The sequence below is a fragment of the Meles meles genome, chromosome 7 (assembly GCF_922984935.1).
Source record: "Meles meles chromosome 7, mMelMel3.1 paternal haplotype, whole genome shotgun sequence".
In the NCBI taxonomy this organism is placed as follows: Eukaryota; Metazoa; Chordata; class Mammalia; order Carnivora; family Mustelidae; genus Meles; species Meles meles.
Window position 1 is genome coordinate 33,173,421 of NC_060072.1, and position 12,035 is coordinate 33,185,455.

Consider the following 12,035-nt stretch of genomic DNA (forward strand, 5'->3'; position numbering starts at 1 on the left):
TGTTCTTTGTGTGATTCTTTAGTGTCTTCTTAGCTTACAGTAGTCCTCTCTGAGCTTCTGATACTATAAAAATTCTCTATTATGGCACTTTTCACATAGGGGTTCAGAGGACAAATTCTGGATCCAGGCTATCTGGTTTGAATCTATGCTCTTCCACATGCTATGCAAATTGGGCAAATTATTTCAATATGCTCTAATTTTCTCATGTGTGGAAGAGCTATAACAATAACACCCATAGGGTTGTTAGAACTAAATGAGGTAATACATGTAAGTAGCATAAAGCCATGTCTGACAAATAAATATGAAAAAGAAGGGTAGTTCTTTCTCTTATGATTACTAATGTATTATATATTGGGAACAGTATCCATTCAACTGATTTGTTTGGCTAAACAAAACTCCCCTTATAAATGTACTAATCAATGCTCACAAAGACAAATACTATATAGTTTATCACCTAAACACAGGACAGTTTTATGAGTAAAAGGCTGTGCTACTTTTTTTTTTTAAGGGCAGAGAATTTTTTTTTAAGATTTTATTTATTTATTTGACAGACAAAGATCACAAGTAGGCAGAGAGGCAAGGCAGAGAGAGAGGAAGGGAAGCAGGCTCCCTATTGAGCAGAGAACTCGATGCAGGGCTCGATCCCAAGACCCTGGGATCATGACCTGAGCTGAAGGCAGAGACTTAAACCCACTGAGCCACCCAGGCTCCCCAAGGCTGTGTTATTAATTATAACCAGACAATGGTTAATACATAGAGGTATATTTACCCTATTAGGCCATTCTATTAAAAACCTACCACTCTAGGGATACCTGGGTGGTTCAGTCAGTTAAGCATCAACCTTTGGCTCAGGTCATGATCCCAGGGTCCTGGGGTCAAGTCCCTCATGGACTCCCTTTGTCAGTGGGGAGTCTGCTTCTGCCTCTGAGTGCTGTTCCCTCTGCTTGTGCTCTCTCTCTCTGACAAATAAATAAATAAAATCTTTTAAAAAAATCACTCTGCACACATGGACATTTAATTAATATCCCTACAAATATTTACTCAAAATTTTAACTACTTAGATTACAGCATTCACTTTGCAACTTTCAAAACATTCTTTTAATTGTAATCAAAATGCTGTTTCAAAAATGCACACTGGATAATATTTCTCCATGTTTAAATTCTTTAGTGGTTTCTCTTTTATTCAAACTCTTCACCATGACCCATATGGCCTGGTATACAGTTTGTAGTTCATGATCAATATCGTCATAGATTACTTTCTATCATGGTCATTGCCATCGTCATCATCATCATCATCATCACCCCACTATTCACTTTCCATGTACCAAGACTTGTGCTGACTATTTTGTGTGATATTTCCTTTTTAATCCTGACAAAACATCATGAGGTATTTTTATATCCCTAGTTATGAAATGGAGAAACTCAAATGAAGAGAGGATGGACTGTTTGCCTAGTATACAACTTGTGAGAGAGAAAGGCAGATTTCAAAGTCTGAGAGTCTGATACCAGAGACCTTGACATTGAACCTTAGCTTATATCACCTCCCCTAATGTGTTTATTAAAAGAAAAATAAGCAACTGTATGACTTCATAAATGCCTCTTCTTGTCTTCCTCCGGTTGTGTCTCAGACTCATTTCCTGGCATTCCCCTGCATCACACCAGACAATCTAGCCATTCTGATCTGACATTTCTGTCCCTAGAGTGCTTATTTTGCCTGTGGCTTTCACACACGACAGGCCCTCTTCCTGGGTCATTGTTCCTCTTCCAGTTTACCTCGATATCTCATTGTCTGTGAAGTGATGGATTCAAAGACACCCATTCTATTATTCTTTTTTTTTTTTTTAAAGATTTTATTTATTTATTTGACAGACAGAGATCACAAGTAGGCAGAGAGGCAGGCAGAGAGAGAGAGAGGAAGGGAAGCAGGCTCCTCACTGAGCAGAGAGCCCGATGCGGGGCTCGATCCCAGGACCCTGGGATCATGACCTGAGCCAAAGGCAGAGGCTTTAACCCACTGAGCCACCCAGGTGCCCCCCATTCTATTATTCTTTTCATCATTTGTCCACTTCTGTTGGGTGTCCCATTCTCTGTTGCAGTTATGGTATGGATCATATTGTATTTTATATGTCAATTTACATGTCTGTCTCCCACTAGATTGTAGGTACTCTGAAGGCAAGTACAATGTCTGTCTTTTCCACCACTGAATTACTAGTATTCTCGCACTTAAAAGACACTTCAGATTGTGAAAGAAAACTTGTACCAGATGGTGTTAAATAGTCAAGGAAGGCTTTATTCAAGACTATTACTTAGGTGGAGGAGAAGTATTGAACTTAACTACTGAAATAAAAAGTGGGAGATTTTTAAGAGCTGAGATGAAGTAGTGGAAAAAACACTGCAAGATGTTGGAGGAAGGATGATGAATGTGATTAGGCATCTGTGTTTGTTAACAGTGCTTATCGAAGTTAAGCTCCTACTTTCACATAGAGACTCAGAGATGGAGGCACTATCTTATTAACATATAAAATATTATTTGTTTCAGGGGTACAGGTCTGTGATTCATCAGTCTTACACAATTCACAGCATTCACCATAGCACATGCCCTCCCCAGTGTCCATCACCCAGCCACCCCATCTCTCTCACCTCCTTCCCCTCCAGCAACCCTCAGTTTGTTTCCTGAGATTAAGAGTCTCTTATGGGGTGCATGGGTGGTTCAATGGGTTAAGCCTCTGCCTTCGGCTCAGGTCATGATCTCAGGGTCCTAGGATCGAGTTCCGCATCGGGCTCTCTGCTTGGCAGGGAACCTGCTTCCTCCTTTCTCTCTGCCTGCCTCTCTGCCTACTTGTGATCTCTGTCTGTCAAATAAATAAATAAAATCTTTAAAAAAAAAAAAAAAAAGAGTCTCTTATGGTTTGTCTCTATCTCTGGTTTCATCTTGTTTCATTTTCTCCTCCCTTCCCCTATGATCCTCTGTCTTTTTTCTCAAATTCCTCATATCAGTGAGATTATATGATAATTTCTTTCTCTGATTGTCCTATTTCACTTAGCATAATACTAGAGGCACTATCTTAATGATTATCTCAAAGGTACAGCTTCCAAAGTCCTGGAGATAATATGGGTTGTAAAACTGACAAGAGGTTGGGAGAAAATTTATTTCTCAAAGGGGCAGAAAAAATAATTCACCATTGCAAGTTTAATGCAAATGTTCTAAGAAAAGAGAGGTCAAGGGCCTAGAGTGAAGGAAAGAAACCCTTCTAAAGTTTAGTCAAGCTGAGAGGAATTATAAGGTCATCTTAGTCAAGAACTATTTGTTGACTTAATGAATAATTAACCAGAAAATTTGAACACTCCATTATACAGTAAAACACTCCTGACATATAGTGATTAGAACTATTACATGACTCTTTATTTATATAATTTAAATAAGGTGTTCAACAATACACACATGACATTTAGCTTTTTAACTATTTAAACGAATTGTTCTAATTTTCATAGTTTTTTCTAATTCATAAAAAATAAACTAACATTATTATAATATGGTACTTCACAAGTAAAGTTTAATGTTTTAATTGAACACTTTAGTTCTCCATTTACTGGAGCTTCTAAAAAATTACCGATAATGTTAAAGTACATTGTAAATAAATAACTCAATATAAACACAGTAGCTAGATAGAGCAGAAATAATATTTTTATTGCCTGCTAACTGAAGTTCTTCCATATTTTAAGTGGTGTTTAATGTTGCTTAAATTATTGTAGCTGTAATGGACATATATCCAATTTACTTAAACCTGTGTAATTTCAAAGAAGGTAAAATAGTAGCTATATTTATATTCTCCCAAGTGTCATTGGATATGGCATTGGTGTTTTCAAAGTGGATTTGCTTTCATTTTTATACATTTAGAATACTATGAATCACCTCATATACAGGACAATAGTTAAGTTAGCTAAATCTATCATACTGTACATTTTTAAACTATGTTTTTGTTTTTGCTTGTTTTTTGTTTTTTGTTTTTTTTTTGTTTTTTTCTTTCTAGCATCATCCTTGTCTCTCTCAAATTCAGGTGCCCAACAATTGTGCATTATTTTATTTATTTTACTTTTTTTTTTTTTAAGATTTTACTTATTTGACACAGAGAGAGTGAGAGAGCACAAGCAGGGGGCATGGCAGGGAGGAAGGCAGAGGGTGAGGGAGAAGTAGGCTCCCTGTGGAGCAAGGACCCAGATGTGGGGCTTGGCCCCAGCACCCTAGCATCATGACCTGAGCTAAGGCACCTGCTTAACTGACTGGGCCACCCAGGTGCCCCCATTGTGCAAGTTTGTGAAGGTTAATCCTAAACCTGAATTTCATTCACTGACCATAGACATAGTTGAGTTTCTACAGTAATGAGTTCATTGGGCAGAAATTTTGCAAAGATATGCGGAGAGGAATAGGGGCAAACATTATCTGCATTTGAAAAGACCAAATTTACAAATCAGTACTCTTTAATGCAATTTTTTCCTCCTTGACTAACTGGGGGTTTATTTGTATGCATTCTAAGTGGCAGTGCCATGGGAAACTGAGATTTTTGTCATTTTGGTTTAACACAGATTCACCCAGAAAGCACAACCCTGATTTTGCCTGAGAAGGACTACTAACAGAACCTGAAACGTGAGTACTGCTTTTTTGTTTTGTTTTTTTCTTTTTTTGTGCTGTTGAATTCTATGCTATATAACTGACTCAGTGATATGACATGGCCTTTATTAAGATATGTAATGAAAGTCTTGAGTAAGTGTAATTATAGACTATGAGAAGTATAAGACGGGCGGAAAGTGAAAAGTGATATTTCTGTTTTATTGTTCCCTTTGAGAGAATTTTCGTAGTTCATGTTTAACTTTGAAGACAGTACATTTGTGCTATTCATTGACATTCAGTTTAAAGCATACAGTTTGTAGTTTTTTTTTTATTCCATTGTGTCTGTAGTTGATAAGATATGTAAATAAGGTCTCTCACAAATACATATTTTTGGTGTTATTTTGAACATGATTTATTTTTCATCTTTTCTATGATCAACCTCCCTAAGTGCTTAGAGCATGTATTTAGCATCTCAGTTTTTCTATGGGTTTTTTTTTTTTTTTTTTTCAAATGGAATCCATAGTCTGCTAAAGGTAAAAAGCTTGTTGTGTCTTTCTGCCCCATTCTGTCATAGATCTGTCTTTCAGCTACTTACTAATTCTTGGCATCTCTTCTCCCTGTTTGGCCTCTGATAAGTTGTCTTTAACAACCTGTTGTTTTGTTCTTGAACTTTGCCATGGCTGCAACTCTGGGGTATCAGAACTGTCAAAAATAAAAGTGAAAGAGCAAGAGGCACCGAGCTTATGAAAGTTAAAGACATAAGGCCTGGTATTGATTGATGACTTTCCCACTGCAGATAGTTTTCACTTTATCCCATTTGCTGTCACCGTACACAGTACCTGAAATGAGGAGGTTTGTTGTTGTTTTTTTCCCCCTCAATAATGGACGATGGGGGCTGTTTGCTTTTTGAGAATCTGCCACAGCCACATACCAAGTGACTTTATCTTTGAAAGTGAGGGTGAAACAAGCTTGCCTGGCTGCAGATAAGCGACTTAGAAAGAATCCTATTCAGATGTACCTGTCACTAATTTATCTGGAGGTTTTGTGATTCATACATACTGTTCTCTGTGCCATGGAGCATTAAATTGCTTTCCTCTGGGAGCAGGTCACATTCAGGGGTCATCAGACCTATGCTGCGAGATGGTGCATGCTTGATTCATATAGCTTCTTGCTACTGAATTTTTATCTATTAGAAAGCTGGTAATTTGAACATATGTTAGATGATCTCTTAGAACATTTCAACAGGAAAAGGATTGACAAAAATTTAACTATCTATTAATATGCAAGTGTTTGTAACAAAAATTAATCATCCCTTCTGTTGTTAGCACAGTCATTTATTCTGGTGATTAAGTAGTTTAAGTATGTTTCCCAATAATGACCTAACTCTTGATTAATGCATTTCCATGGCTTCTTTATTTATTAAACAAAGACATATGTACTTAAGTGCATTAATTTTACTTAAAAAAAAAAAGAAGCAGAACTGAGAAAGCTTTAGAAAATAAAGTTTTTTTTTCCTATTTACAGTATAGTTTTCTTCTGTGGAAATTCCACTTTATTACCCCATATATATTTTGAGAGAAAATGGCATACCTTGGAAAATGAGACAGGCACTAGTTCAAATTTGAAAAGGACATGAAAGAGATGCTTATTTTTTATGTGTTAAAATTGTGCTGAGAGACTTTAGTTCTATCTTTTTGGATATGGGATATTTAACATATGCAAAAAAACCTTTTTTTGTTATTATTTCCATCCTGGGTTATATAAAACTGAAACCCAATACCTTCCTTTGGGTTTTAAGAGTGCTCCATTTTGTGTAAAATTAAGTCAATAAATGGCAAAGAGGTAGTTAAATGAAAGCAATCAGAGAAATCTTTTAAAAGTGTTTTTAGCATGCTTGACAGCAGTTTTAATGGTGGATAAAGTAACTATATAAACTTACATGTGCTTACTATTTTTAAAATTTTACCATTGTTTCTTATACTCTCTATTGCAATCCAAAACAAATGATCTTTTCATGAAGTTGTAAAAAGAAAACTCTTCCAACTGGATAAAAATGATGACTTTATGCTGCATTTATATGGTAGAAGTCTTTTGGTATTTGTCCTAGTTGTGAAAATGTGGAACATTTAACATGAACCAGAATTTTCTTGTTAATGAATTAAAGCGTAAGTAGGGCATTGCTGTGAGAACTTATTCTATCATTTATGCATAATTTACAGTGTTTAAATAAGATATTCATTCCATTTCCCAATCTTTAAATTACGTTGTGACCTTAAAACCTTATAAGGCCTCTTAATAAATAGGAATGTGAAATAAATAGATTTAATAATACTATTTTAGGATTTCAACATAATCTGTTAAACATTTCTCTGGTAAAAAAGAAAGAAAGAAAGAAAGACAGACAGACAGACAGACAGTTCATAAAGCAACAACAAAAAAATACCAATATACTTTATGCAAAGTACATGTAACTGGGCATATTTTTGCCCTTTTCCTTCTAATTTTTTTTTTCTATTGAGGATGGGAAAAAAAATCTACATTTTGAATTTTCAATGTTTTCCACAAACTTATTATATAACTTCACTAGGAGGCATTTCTTTTTTAAGGAAAACTATTTAAAAACACAGATTAAATTCATATTATTTTTAGAGTGATTGAGAGAAAACTGTTTTGTTAGAGATAGAGGATTTAAGTATTTTGTTGAAACAGTATTTTTAAACAGTTCTCTGTACACAAATTTCTTCTGTTCTTTACATGAATAGTTCAGACTCTGCTAAACTAGCTTATATGTCATTTTTTAAACATTTTTTTTTTTAGATTTTATTTATTTATTTGCCAGAGAGAGATATTACAAGTAGGAAGAGAGGCAGGCAGAGAGAGAGAGGAGGAAGCAGGCTCCCCGTTGAGCAGAGAGCCCCATGCGGGGCTCCATCCCAGGACCCTGGGATCATGACCTGAGCCAAAGGCAGAGGCTTTAACCCACTGAGCCACCCAGGTGCCATATGTCATTTTTTTAAAGGTCCTTTTCAAACATCCAACCTAGCAATCACCTCTTACAAAGTGTTTTTTTTTTTTTTTTTACTTCATGGCAATTGCCATAATTTTTAAGCATTTTATTTATATTTTATTAAAAAAATAAAAGTAAATATAGAGAGAAGAAAAAATATTTACTTGTTTATTTTTGTGCCTCTTACAAAACTTAAACACAATATTTAGTGCCCAGCATAATGCCTGGAATATAATAAATAGTCAATAAAATTTGTTGAACAAGTAAGATTGGATAATGAAAACCAAATCATTCTATAAATAGGAATATAAAAAATGTAATGTATTTGTTAAATACATAGTACCAAGTGTTATATACTCACCGGTTTATTTAACAGAATAATTACAAATACACATGGTATACAAATAGAGAAATCAGCAAGCTTCAGACTTCATTAGCTTCCTCACTACACAAAGCCTACCCAAACTTATTAAATATTAAGTGCCATGACACAGATAACTGGTATTGTCCAAGAGTAGTTATGAAATATTCTGCAGGTATCTTTTAAAATAGTTTAAAGAAAAACAATAAAAATCTATGGTTATTAAAAACATCCATTTATTTTACAAGAATTTGTTGAGATGACTGTGTACGTATGTATGTGTGAAACTGTGCAAGAGTCTATAGATTTACTATTAAAATTGTTAACTCTCATTTTGTAAAATCAATATATAATAAGGAAATTCAATATACACTTTCAAAAATACAGTAGAGCTTTAACTACAAAGAGAGCCCAAAATGGAGCTTACACAAGCTTTGAAGAAAGCTGAAGGAATTCTTGGCACAGGGAATGGCCATTGAAAGGCATGAAGAAGGTATTAGTAAGAATTAGTTGCTTATTACTTACCATCCTAAATGTCGGTGGATGTAAGATGCTATATTTGGCTATGAAGGGACATTTTACTTAAAAGTAGATTAGAGCAAGATTGTGGAAGATTTAATGCTAGTTTAAGGAATTTGGAATTCTGTTGGCATGTAACTCTGTCCCCTGAACATGTCCAATCGCTTCTTCCTCTAAAAGCATAGAAAATAAGAGTGTGATTATTTTGAATGGCAGTCAATACAGAAAAATCTGGTTGTAGGTACTACAGATTTTCCTTTGGTGTCTGCTATATACCTACCTGCACATATGTGCACCCCCACACATGTGTCTGTGGTTTGCATGTATGTAGGTATATGTACTCCACTTAGTCTGGCTTCACTTTACAAAATAAATTAGAGGAGGAATCATTATCAATATGCATAGGAAATACTAATGACTTTGACAAATACTCGATAAACTCACCAAGCAGGAAGCCTGAAATAAAATATCGATAACACAGGGCTTATCTCTGAGAGACACATTTGAGGAAAAACTCATGAGGATAACAACTTGTAAAATGCAAAAAAGAAGAGGTCAGATACTTAATTAGACTTGAACAGCAGAAGAACAAGACACCTATAATCTGTTAACTTCCTGAAACATATTCTTTTTACCATACACAGTGAAACATGTACATAGAAATTTTGTGATCATTTATTTTTTGATAACTGATAATAAATCTTTTTGAAATTATCAAAGAAATTTGGAAAATATTATACCAAATACCTTTTTTAAAGAATGAAAAAGTGCATTAGCCTATTAAAAGTTCAAAGAATTAAAAAAAAAAGTTCAAAGAATTCTTACACTAACATTTGGTATTTAACCCAGTATTTACCAAACTAGTTTAACCAGTTTGCCTTTATTTCAGGGGCATGATCTTTCCATGATTCCATGTTGCCTAGATCTATATTTAGAACATTACTCTCTGAAAGCATTTATAGTAGGAAGAGTAAATGCATAATATTATTGTTCAGCATTTTATGTGCTATTTAAGAATCTTGGCATATTTCAAGTTTCCAAAGTCATTCTCCTATATTTTCACTAGAATCTTTTTGCTTCTAGCTTTACATTCAATTCTATGAACCAGCTAAATTAATTTTTGTGTATTGAAAAATGTAGGGATCAAGAATCATTTTTAGCTCAGAACTTGTTCCAAAATTCTTTGAAAGTATTTGTGTGAGCTTTTTACTGTTCTATTCATCCATTTGTGCATTATTAAATACTTGAAGTTTGCTATTGTTACATTTGTCTGTTATTATTACAGATTAAGAGCAAGTTTTGAAATACGTTAGTGTAACTATCAATGTATTCATTTTCAAGATTATTTTGACTATTCTAGATCCTTTTCCATTTCATCCTAGAATCAGCTGTTATTCTTAGGATATTTTGATTGAACTTGTACTAAAGCTAAGAAATGAGGAAGAATTAACATCCTAAAAATATTGAGCCTTCTCCTTTATGAAGATGACATAGCTCCTTTTATTTAGGCCTTATTAGTCTCTGAAGCAATTCATAGTTTCCATAATAGAGATCACCTACATATTTTGTTGGATTCAATTCTACTTGATGTTTATTGATGCTTCTATTAATGTTAACATGTTAAATTTTTCATTTTCCATTTGTGTATAGAAATACAATCATTTTTATACTGACCTTTTATCCTATGGGCTTGCTAAGTTCATTTATTACTCCATGTATTCTTTTTTAAAGATTTTATTTATTTGACAGACAGAGATCACAAGTAGGCAGAGAAAGAGAGGGGAAAGCAAGCTCCCTGCTGAGCAGAGAGTCCAATGCGGGGCTTGATCCCAGGACCCTGGTATCATGACCTAGCCGAAGGCAGAGGCTTTAACCCACTGAGCCTCCTGGGCACCCCTCCATGTATTTTTTTTTTTACACTTCATAAGCTTTCGTGTATATACATATTACCTGATGTTAAAATTTTCATGTCAACCTTTGCATTTTCATTCCTCTTGTCCAATTTCAGTAGCTAGAGCTTCCGTTACAGTGTTGAATAGAAATGGTGGCTCAGTCTGTTAATCACTTGACTCTTGATTTTGGTTCAGGTCATTGTCTCAGGGTCAAGGGATCAAGCCCCACATTGAGCTCCATGCTTGATAGGGAGTCAGCTTGAGAATTCTCTCCCTCTCCCTCTGTCCAGCTACCCGCCTCTGTAATGCATATGCTCTCTTGCTCTCTCTCTTTCTCTCTCAAATGAAAAAATAAATCTTTTTTTATATATTTTTAAATTTTTTATTAACATATAATGTATTATTACTGCCAGGGGTATAGGTCTGTGAATCGCCAGGTTTAAACACTTCACAGCACTCATCATATCACATACGCTCCCAAATGTCCTTAACCCAACCACCCTCTCCATAACCCCCTGCCCCCCAGCAACCCTCAGTTTGTTTTATGAGATTAAGAGTTTCTTATGGTTTGTCTCCTTCCCATTCCCATCTTGTTTCATTTTTTCCTTTCCTACCCCCCAAACCTCCTACCCTGCCTCTCAAATTCTTTGTATATACTCTTAGTGGGATTCAGAAGGTTTTATTCCTAAGTTTTTAAGTTCTTATCATAAATGAGTGCTAGATTTCAAATATTTTTTTTTCTGCATCTTTTGAGATGATCTTGATCTTATGTGTCTTTTCTATACTGTATATATATCAATTTGTGTTAATTTCTGAATTCCAAACCAAACTCGCATTGCTGGAATATATTGCAATCATGGTCATCATGTAGCATCTATCATATATGTAACTTGATTTGCTTTGGCAAAATTAAATTAAAGATTTTTGTGTTTATGTTTGTGAGAATATTGGGCTGTATTTTTCTTTCCTTTCAGGTCTTTATCTCATTTTATATAAAGACATAAAATGAGATTGGAAATGCTTTTTTCTCTAAATTTTCTAAGTTTGTATATTATTTCTTCTTCAAATAATTGATAGGAATCACTGGGGTAGCTACTGGAATTTTCTTTGTGGAAAACTTTTGAATTGTAAATACAATTTTCTTTTTTCTTTTTTTTTAAAGATTTTATTTATTTGTTTGACAGACAGATTACAAGTAGGCAGAGAGGCAGGCAGAGGGAGAGAGGAGGAAGCAGGCTCTCTGCTCTGCAGGGAGCCAGATGTGGGGCTCGATCCCAGGACTCCGGGATCATGACCTTAGCCGAAGGCAGAGGCTTTAACCCACTGAGCCACCCAGGCACCCTAAATACAATTTTCTTAATGGATAGAGGGATGAGCTTCTGTTATGACAGTTTCTGTCTTTTAGAAAATTTCTCAATTGTTTCTAAATTATTGCATAAACATAAAACATAAACATTGTGTTTATGTTTTAAACAGTAACATAAAACTATTAACATAAAACTATTCATAAAGTACGATTATGAAACTTTACTGTGGATTGGATCTGTAGTATTGTTCACATCATTTCCAATAATGGTATTTTGAATTTACCCTCTTTGTCTTGAAACCGGCTAAGGATATATCAGTTTCATCAGTCTTGTCAAGGAC

At 34.7% G+C, this 12,035-nt stretch overlaps 1 protein-coding gene across 1 annotated transcript in view; it reads left to right on the forward strand.

The window, feature by feature from the left end:
- The window catches only part of MGAT4C (MGAT4 family member C), a 682,332-nt gene that overhangs the window by 342,668 nt on the left and 327,629 nt on the right, over positions 1-12,035 (forward strand). Inside the window, exon 4 of the mRNA XM_046012919.1 lies at positions 4,585-4,645. The gene's annotated coding sequence lies outside the window, so the exon portion shown is untranslated. The remainder of the gene's footprint in view (positions 1-4,584; positions 4,646-12,035) is intronic.